The 9,952-nt window shown below is 35.3% G+C and overlaps 1 non-coding gene across 1 annotated transcript; it reads left to right on the top strand.

Annotated features, from left to right (window-relative positions):
• Positions 1–422: 422 nt before the first annotated feature.
• TRNAA-CGC (transfer RNA alanine (anticodon CGC)) lies at positions 423–494 on the top strand. The gene has a single exon. It is a non-coding gene; the product is annotated as a tRNA-Ala (tRNA).
• Positions 495–9,952: the final 9,458 nt, after the last annotated feature.

The raw sequence follows: 9,952 nt of genomic DNA, 5'->3' as shown, positions 1-9,952 counted from the left end.
AACAACTAAATATGTAATTTTGAAATACAAGGAACTGATGGCAAGAGTCCCGTTTTGCGTCAACAGGTTTCGAACCACGAACATCGGGAATAACAACATGAACACACTAACCATTACACTACATCCAATTCGAGCATCAGTTTCAGCTGTTGTTTCTGTGTAATAGTGACAGAGACAGAATATGTTATGGTTACAACTTGTTATTGTGCAGCACGATTTCAACTGAAAGGGACATTGTACTGACGTCATTGTTTTTCCCCACTTTTTCACTCCTCTCTGAAGCGAATCAACCGAGTCTGGGTCTAAGGGTCCATTACGAGTGACCCAAAGGTCATGGAAGATATCTAAGAAGGGTATAGCATGTATTCGTGCTCTGAAAGAACTGATATGCTATGTTGTCTTGTATGAGGAAGTTATCACTAGGGGGTGTAGCTCAGTGGTAGAGCGCTCGCTTCGCATGTGAGAAGTCCCGGGTTCGAACCCCAGCACCTCCAGTATATAAAAGTACTTTTGCCCGGCATGGCCAAGTGTGTTATGGTGTGCGACTCGTAATTTGAGGGTCGCGGATTCGCATTCCCGTCGCGCTAAACATGCTCGCCCTTTCAGCCGTAGGGGCGTTATAATGTGACGGTCAATCCCATTATTCGTTGGTAAAAGAGTAGCCCAAGAGTTAACAGTGGGAGGTTGATGACTAGCTGCTATTCTTACACTGGTAAATTAGGGATGGGGCTAGCACAGATAGCCCTCCGAGTAGCTTTGTGCAAAATTCAAAAACAAACAAACAAGCTGTCACTAATTGGCATGTCCTTACTGAATATTGCTCTTCATTTCGATCTTATTTTTGACATTTTTTATCCGCGTCTTTAACTTGGCATTATAAATATACTCTATAATAACATCTGAAATACTGTATAAAGAAAAAAAAAACGATTTTTGAAGACATTTAAATAGATATACATTTGTCCAATGTGATAGCATACTCTCATTTACCTCATAACAGACAAATATTCTTTCATTGTGTTACGTGTTTAAAAAGAGCTTGAGCAGCACTTTTGTAAAATTAAAATCCATGTGAATTGTCTTGTTCACAGTTCCAAGGAAGGTTCCTACTTTATCTACAATGAACCGCTGTGTTATTGTTTTCCTTTCACTAACAAACTGTTTTACTTTTTTCACTGTCGCCGGTGCGAGATTGATAGCTGATGGTTGAGTAGCCTATCAACGTAGCCCTGTTGGAATCATGCTTCCTTTACCTAATTGAAACTTTCCAACATTACAAAAATCCTTCTTCTAAACCCTAAGGATTCGCACCTTGCATGTTTTTATTGCGAAATAGAATAGCTTCATCTCGTAAAGTTATGTAACAAAACTTCCATGAGGAGTCACTTTAAGCACCATCTGCACTTTTTAACCACTACACATTAACAATTACACGATATAAAATAGATAATATTTAAAAATATTAATTTACCTATGACAATACTTTAAAGTCTAAGTTATATATCTGTAAAGAAATTTTGAGATGCATTAATAACAACTGTATATCATAATACACTGGATTATTATTATAAAGACAAAAGATCTGATAAAGATACTTTGAGTACATAAAGTTCCTATATTGGTAATCGAAAAGCTAATCGGTACTAGATATTTTACGCTTATATTCGCACATTAACAAAACATATTTCGAATATTTTCTTTCAAAGATTTTAAACTAAAGTTTTCAAATTATTCTAATATATCAAATGGTTCATAAACTTTATAAGTTTCAATAATATTTAGTGCCATTTAAACACCAAAGAAAAGCATGTTTTAACGAGCGAAATTTTTTATTATGCTGCTTGGTTTCAACAAAATATTAAAATAATTTTTACGCCATGACTATTAGAGACACCCAGAGACAATCGCGTTATTCAGTTAACGAGATTAGAAGATCAGTAGATGTCACTGTCGTTAAAAGTTTACACACGTTATCACGTTTGCCTAAAACGTCGGCATATTTAATACTTAAAATACAACCTTTGAATGAAAAATATTCAAGCTTTAATAGAATAACAATATCTGCATGCTAAATATTTTATAAACAAACTAATTGACATAACGTCTTTTTTGATTGACAGTGCAACAATACCGAATCACAGTATACCAGCGAAGAATATATTGTTACTGATCCCTTAACGACAAAAAAAGAGTTACTAGGCGTATTTTGTGATTGAAAAGTGTTCGTTTAACTTCTTAAAAGTTTGATCCATTTTGCATATTTTATTTGCCTATAAAAGGAAATACTATACTTGCGTATTGAGGTTGTAATCATATCGGTAAGATTGTTTGTATGAGATACGTGTTAAGAGTTTCGTTTAAACCTAAAAGTTTACTGATAAAACATTCGTACAATAATGCAAATTAAACAGTGTAACACAGAAATAAATTTTGGGAGGATGGAAGGCTTGTAAGAAAATTCCTTAATGTTCGACGAAGCCTAATTAAATTTTAAGTAATTCTCCTGTCATAAACTTCGATGTTACATAACAATACCGGGTATGATTGTTATCAGTGGAAAATAGTTAAATAGGATAAAGCTAGTGGTATAGTGATAATTTTAAAGGCTTATAACGCCCAAACCCCATACTACACAGATAGCCCATTGTGTAGTTTTGGGTCTAACTACAAACAAAGTAAAATAAAGCCGTGAACTTTTAGGAAGTGGTTTTTAAAACCGATTAAAACATAATCATATACTAGCTTTTTATGTCTCGTTACACTACACACGCTTATCAGTAACATGCAGCAACTGTCATCTTATTAATCACGTTCTTATTTAACCGAGTAATGGATGATCTGTATAAGCTGCACAGTTTGTTCAATATCTGTCATAATTGAAAGGCCAGCTTCCTATCCAATTAGGAGGTTGAGTGTTCACGAGGAAGAAGGACAAAATTCGGGATTATTCATAAGGGGTGGAATTCCCTCAAACCAGTCTAATTGGTAATAAGTAGAAAACCGAATAATGAACTGGGTTTAATATTTCTTTGTAGAATCTTAAGTCGTGTGCCTCCTGCTTATTTGTTTATTGATAGGCACAACTCTGTACAATGTGAAATCTGTGATGTGCCCACCGTAGGTGCTGAAACCCAATTTTTAGCGTGGCTTAGACTTACTGCTGAGTCACCGGAACAGGGGGTGTCCACTAAATCATTCAAAATAATATATTAGTTGCATAATTGTGAAATATTTTTCGTTAGATTAAAATATCCATGTTTCTCTTCAGGATTCTAAGGTCCCCTCGTGATTCATAGATACATCAATGTACCATTTAAATGTCGCCATTATCTGAATTATTCCTATAGTTATCTCATTGTGCAAATTCTTTATTTGATTTGTCTGTTGCTCTTTCCCGAACTTAATTTAATTCTTTTCAAAAACAAACAGTTTTGATTTTGCTTTTCAGATTATTTCTTCCTGTGTTCTTTTCATTCTCATAATTCTCCAGTATTCTCTAATATTTTTCATCCCACTGTTTATTGATGTTTTTTTTTTCAATTTAGTTCAATTCAACTTTTTTTAAATTCTCAAACATGTATTTTTATTTCCATATCTGTGTCGAAAACGAATATTTGGTAGAAGAACCTTCATATATCGTTCATTTAGTATGGGCCCGGCATGGCCGGGTGAGTTAAGGTGTTCGACTCGTAATCTGAGAGTCGCGAGTTCGAATCCCCGTCGCACCATACATGCTCCCCTTTTAAGCCGTGGGGCGTTATAATGTGATGGTCAATCCCACTATTCGTTGGTAGAAGAGTAGCCCCAGCGGTTGGTGGTGAGTGGTGATGACTAGCTGCCTTCCCTGTAGTTTTACACTGCTTAAGTAGGGACGGCTAGCGCAGATAGAATTCAAAAACAAACAGAAAAAGACAAATCATTTAGTAAGTGAGAATTGGAAAAACAAATTTTGGAGCTACAGGGAGACAAATTGGCCAAAACGTCAAATCTAAACAGTAATGCACAGGTACACACCCTTAGAATTCCCCTTGTATGCGTGTGAAGTTTCAGGTCTATGGGTTATATCCTCTTGAAGCTAGGTAGTCACACACATACAAACAGGATCTTTTGTTGTTATATTACTATTAATTATAGTGAATAAAAAATCGTCCAAAACACCATATGAAATTAGTTTGTGAAAAACAAATATTACATTCTAAAATAAACTGTTCCTTATAGTAAGTATTCTGAAGTATCTCGTACAATTTATGAATCACGCCTAAGCTTAATTCTAATTTAATTAAATTAATGACGTATTTCAATACTAGTTGGAGTATTCCTCCCCTGGACGAAAATTATGTAAATTCATGGTTAATGGAAGGTTATCTCAGGACATGAAAAGTTGCTTCCCTTATACGCAATTGTAAAAACAACGCCCATAAAAATTGCAAAACACAAGATGTAAAACCGCAAATTTCTATGTATTTCCCCATGCACCCATTAGGCATACAAATTTGGTGAAGATCCATCACGAAGGGAAGAAGTAGTAGTAAAAAAAATCATCCAAAAATCGCAAAACTAAAAATTTGTACATATTATCCACATCAGTTTTGGTGAGGATCCATCTACATCTTGCAAAGTAGTGACATGGACATAAACAAACAATACTTTTATATTTATATAGATTCTATTTTGACTCGTAAATAATTACCGCTCTTCAATAGACATTGATGAAATATCTCTATGCGTAGTAAACAAAGTATTGTAGAACAAACGATGTATTATCTTTAAAAAACACAGCATACTGTTAATATGTGTTTGTGTTGTTTTTTATTGCAAAGCATGGAAATCAAACGAAAAATATTAAAGTTGCAAGTCCATAAAGTTACCGCTGGACCTATCTCGGAACACAAATATCACGTTTCTGTGGATCAACATTTGGTGGAAGCTCCATAAATCACAGTTTATTTTGCAAGCTCCTCCTTTGTTGATTCATGACTTATTGTCTTTTAAGTAAACTAAATAAGAATTATATTTACTAGGGTAACATGTTAGAAATTGAATTCGAAGTTCTCCATCAAATCTTCCTTCACCTCCTTACCTCGAAGATTTTCTTTTTTCCCAATGTTGTGTTTCTATAAAGGCTCTTACATTTCTCATTTTATTTCTTTAGATAGGGTGTTCGATATGAAAATACATGAGACATCGTTGTCTCCGAGCAGTTCCGCTCTTGTGTTGTTGTTTTTGGCGTTGATACCAGAAGCTGCTAAACCTAGTCAAACTACAACAACAAGGGAAACTGTCCAATTTGAGGTAAGTTAATGCAATTCCTAGTTTTACTAACATGATTTGAATAGGAGCAAGTGAGGTATTACTTCCAAAACTTCCTCATTGCGGTAATCATATAAAAGATTGCAATAATTAATTTACGTGCAATCACTTTGACGAAACTACAGATTACTAAATGCATGAACAAAGATGTCTTTACCAGGAGAGCAATTTTCTTTGTATTTGTCATTAACAACAACAAAAAATACTGAAAGCATTGGACAGCTCAATTGCAGTACCAATTTTTAATCGTCGTATGAGAGACCTTGTATTCACGTCCGTAAGATAGCTATAATTATTCTTTGGGGGAACGCTAAAAAGAGGCCTGGCATAGCTAGGTGGTTAAGGCACTCGACTCGTAATCTGAGATTTCGAATCCCCATCACACTAAATATGCTCCCCTTTCAGCCGTGGGGTATTATAATGTTACATTCAATCCCACTATTCGTTGGTAAAAGAGTAGCCCTTATTGGCGGTGGGTGGTGATGACTAGTTGTATTCCATCTAGTTTTACACTGCTAAACTAGGGACGGAAAATGCAGATAGCCCTCGTGTAGCTTTGCGCGAAATTAAAAAAATAAACAAATTTAATTGACTTTTTAGCATTAGTTTGTTTTGAATTTTTCGCAAAGCTACCCTAAGGCTATCTGCGTTACTCGTCCCTAATTTTTCAGTGTAAGACTAGAGGGAAAGCCGCTAGTAATTACCACCCACCTCCAACTCTTGGCTACTCTTTTCGCCAACGAAGAGTGGGATTAGCCCCTCTGCTGAAAAGGCAAGCATGTTTGATGGAACTGTGATTAGAAAACGCTATCCTTTGATTGCAAGTCGAGTGCCCTAACCACCTGGCCATGCCGGGCCATCATTAACGTAACAGGTACTTTGAAATTAGTAGTTCTAAGTTCAAGATTCTGTCCGGACATCTCCTTCATTATCCGCTCACACAAAAAGTATAGATGCAATTATTGAACAAAAAAAAAACAAAGAAGAGGGAAGTCAACCAATCAGAAACACCTCACCACCAAACATTTCTACTAAAATATTGGCTGCCATTCTTATAACACATTCACATATTCAAGTGTGAGAAATATTTATGGTATTTTACAAACTCAAACCTGACTTTCCATCTCCGAAATCCAGAGTTCTATCGAGGGCCAATCCGACCCTAAACAAATTATCCCATTAGATTCTGCTATTTCTTTGTTCAGGATTCCTTTTCTTTATTACTTTTGTTCTAACAATACACATTATACACTTTAAAACAAGTACCGTAAATTCCGGCGTATAAGTCGAAAACTTAACACCAAATTTCAAGTTTAAAAATCCATCCTCGACTTATACGGCGGTGACGTTTTTCATGAAATGAATTCTAGTAAATTCAGATTCGAGAAAACCATCGCAAATCAAAATTATATGATATGACATATAGGTATTTATTTATAAAATAGTAAAATACTAGTAATCCTACTCAACATGAGATCGATCAAACACAAAGTCCCATTCCTCACCATTCAAATGGTCATCGTAAGGATCCTCTTCTGGAATAATGTCATGCTCCACTGATGATGAGGGGATATCGTCATCTTCTTCCCATAACATATCATCCTCCGTACCGTCCATCGCATTGGTAATTGAGCATTTTTTGAATGAGTTGACAACGATTTTTAGATCAATAGAGTCCCAGAAATCTTTTACCCACTGACACACTGTAGGCAAAGATGCAGCACGCATATTTCCGGCGGCAGTGTAAGTTTTTTGACCCGATGCCATCCACTCATTCCACTTGGTGCGCATAGAATCCTTAAATGGTTTATTTAACGATACATCCAGAGGTTGCAATACAGATGTTAATCCACCTGAAATCACCGCCATATCTGTTTTTTTTCGATTTTAATGCTTTTTTCGTTAAATGTGACTTGAACATGTCCCACACTAACAACGATTTGGGTTTAAGCATGGTGCCTGGCCGACGGGCTCACACTTCGTTTATCCATTTGACACATCCACTATCGTCCATCCATCCTTTTTCTTGTACATGAACCACGACTCCTGGCGGAAACTTGTCTTTTGGCATCGTTTTTCACGTGAGTGAAAGCGCGGCGAAGCGCACGAATGAGTCAGCAAAAATTAATTCTCAGAACACGTAGTGACAGAACTTTTGCTCTCTATTGTAAAGTGCAAATCTGTCATTTTTATGCCGACCAGAGGCGAGGCGTAGCTAGTCACAGCGGATAATAAGCATTCTTGAAAATGACGCCGTCTGACAAAGTATGCTGATGACGCAGTTGATTATTGAATATCACTTCCTCAGCTACACCTCGCCGCTGATGCCGACTGAAATATTCCGACCAAGCGATTTGAGCCAGAGAAGGGGGTCGACTTATACGGCAGGTACATGTCAAAATCATGATTTTTAGGCCAAACTTATAGACCTCGACTTACACGCCGAAATTTACGGTACTGTTTTACAGGTTTCGATTCTTCTATGCTAGAAAATGGAATATACTTTCCATGGGCTAAGATTTAAATAAACTAAAAACTTGTGTAGAGAAAGAAAAAGCAAAAGATTGTAAAATATGTATTTTTAAACTTTAGAATTATAAATCGCACCATTTATTTTCACAGGCAGATCCTAATGATGGAGATAAAGATTTTGTACCTGTCACCCAATCGTCTACTCTGAAAGATGTGAGAGAAATTGATGAACGTTCAAGCTCGTTTTCTGGCCTCAGATGTAAAAAACATTATGCTGACAGTAAAAGAATGATCCCGTTTTTCAGCTCAAGAAGAAAAAAAGAGGATTTTGATCAAAAAACAGCAACTCCATTATTCGGCTCAAGAGAAAAAAAAGAGGATTTTGATCAAAAAACAGTAATTCCGTTTTTCGGCTTAAGAGGAAAAAAGAGCAGTTTGATCAAAAAAGAACATCTCTATTATTCGGCTCAAGAAGAAAAAAAGAGGATTTTCATCAAAAAACAGTAACTCCATTATTCGGCTCAAGAGGAAAAAAAAGAGGATTTTTATCAGAAAACAGCAATTTCGTTTTTCGGCTTAAGAGGAAAAAAAGAGAGGAGTTTGATCAAAAAGAAAAACTCTATTATTCGGCTCAAGAAGAAAAAAAGAGGATTTTGATCAAAAAACAGTAATTCCGTTTTTCGGCTTAAGATGAAAAAAAGAGCAGTTTGATCAAAAAAGAACATCTCCATTATTCGGCTCAAGAGAAAAAAAGAGGATTTTTATCAGAAAACAGCAATTTCGTTTTTCGGCTTAAGAGGAAAAAGAGAGGAGTTTCATCAAAAAGAAGAACTCTATTATTCGGCTCAAGAAGAAAAAAGAGGATTTTGATCAAAAAAGAGTAATTCCGTTTCTCGGCTTAAGAGGAAAAAAAGAGCAGTTTGATCAAAAAAGAACATCTCTATTATTCGGCTCAAGAAGAAAAAAAAGAGGATTTTCATCAAAAAACAGTAACTCCATTATTCGGCTCAAGAGGAAAAAAAAGAGGATTTTTATCAGAAAACAGCAATTTCGTTTTTCGGCTTAAGATGAAAAAAGAGCAGTTTGATCAAAAAAGAACATCTCTATTATTCGGCTCAAGAAGAAAAAAAAGAGGATTTTCATCAAAAAACAGCAACTCCATTATTCGGCTCAAGAGGAAAAAAAGAGGATTTTTATCAGAAAACAGCAATTCCGTTTTTCGGCTTAAGAGGAAAAAAAGAAGTTTGATCAAAAAAGAAGAACTTTATTATTCGGCTCAAGAAGAAAAAAAAGAGGATTTGATCAAAAACAGCAACTCCATTATTCGGCTCAAGAGAAAAAAAAGAGGATTTTGATCAAAAAACAGCAACTCCATTATTCGGCTCAAGAGAAAAAAAAAAGAGGATTTTGATCAAAAACAGTAATTCCGTTTTTCGGCTTAAGAGGAAAAAAGAGCAGTTTGATCAAAAAAGAACATCTCTATTATTCGGCTCAAGAAGAAAAAAAGAGGATTTTCATCAAAAACAGTAACTCCATTATTCGGCTCAAGAGGAAAAAAAAGAGGATTTTTATCAGAAAACAGCAATTTCGTTTTTCGGCTTAAGAGGAAAAAGAGAGGAGTTTGATCAAAAAGAAGAACTCTATTATTCGGCTCAAGAAGAAAAAAAGAGGATTTTGATCAAAAAACAGTAATTCCGTTTTTTCGGCTTAAGAGGAAAAAAAAGAGCAGTTTGATCAAAAAAACATCTCTATTATTCGGCTCAAGAAGAAAAAAAGAGGATTTTCATCAAAAAACAGTAACTCCATTATTCGGCTCAAGAGGAAAAAAAAGAGGATTTTTATCAGAAAACAGCAATTTCGTTTTTCGGCTTAAGAAAAAAAGAGAGGAGTTTGATCAAAAAGAAGAACTCTAGTATTCGGCTCAAGAAGAAAAAAGAGGATTTTGATCAAAAACAGTAATTCCGTTTTTCGGCTTAAGAGGAAAAAAAGAGCAGTTTGATCAAAAAAGAACATCTCTATTATTCGGCTCAAGAAGAAAAAAAAGAGGATTTTCATCAAAAAACAGCAACTCCATTATTCGGCTCAAGAGGAAAAAAAAAGAGGATTTTTATCAGAAAACAGCAATTCCGTTTTTCGGCTTAAGAGGAAAAAAAGAAGTTTGATCAAAAAA

This window comes from Tachypleus tridentatus, chromosome 9, assembly GCF_004210375.1.
Source record: "Tachypleus tridentatus isolate NWPU-2018 chromosome 9, ASM421037v1, whole genome shotgun sequence".
Lineage (NCBI taxonomy): Eukaryota > Metazoa > Arthropoda > Merostomata > Xiphosura > Limulidae > Tachypleus > Tachypleus tridentatus.
Note: the sequence above shows the minus strand (reverse complement) of the source record. Positions and strands in the feature narration are given on the sequence as shown.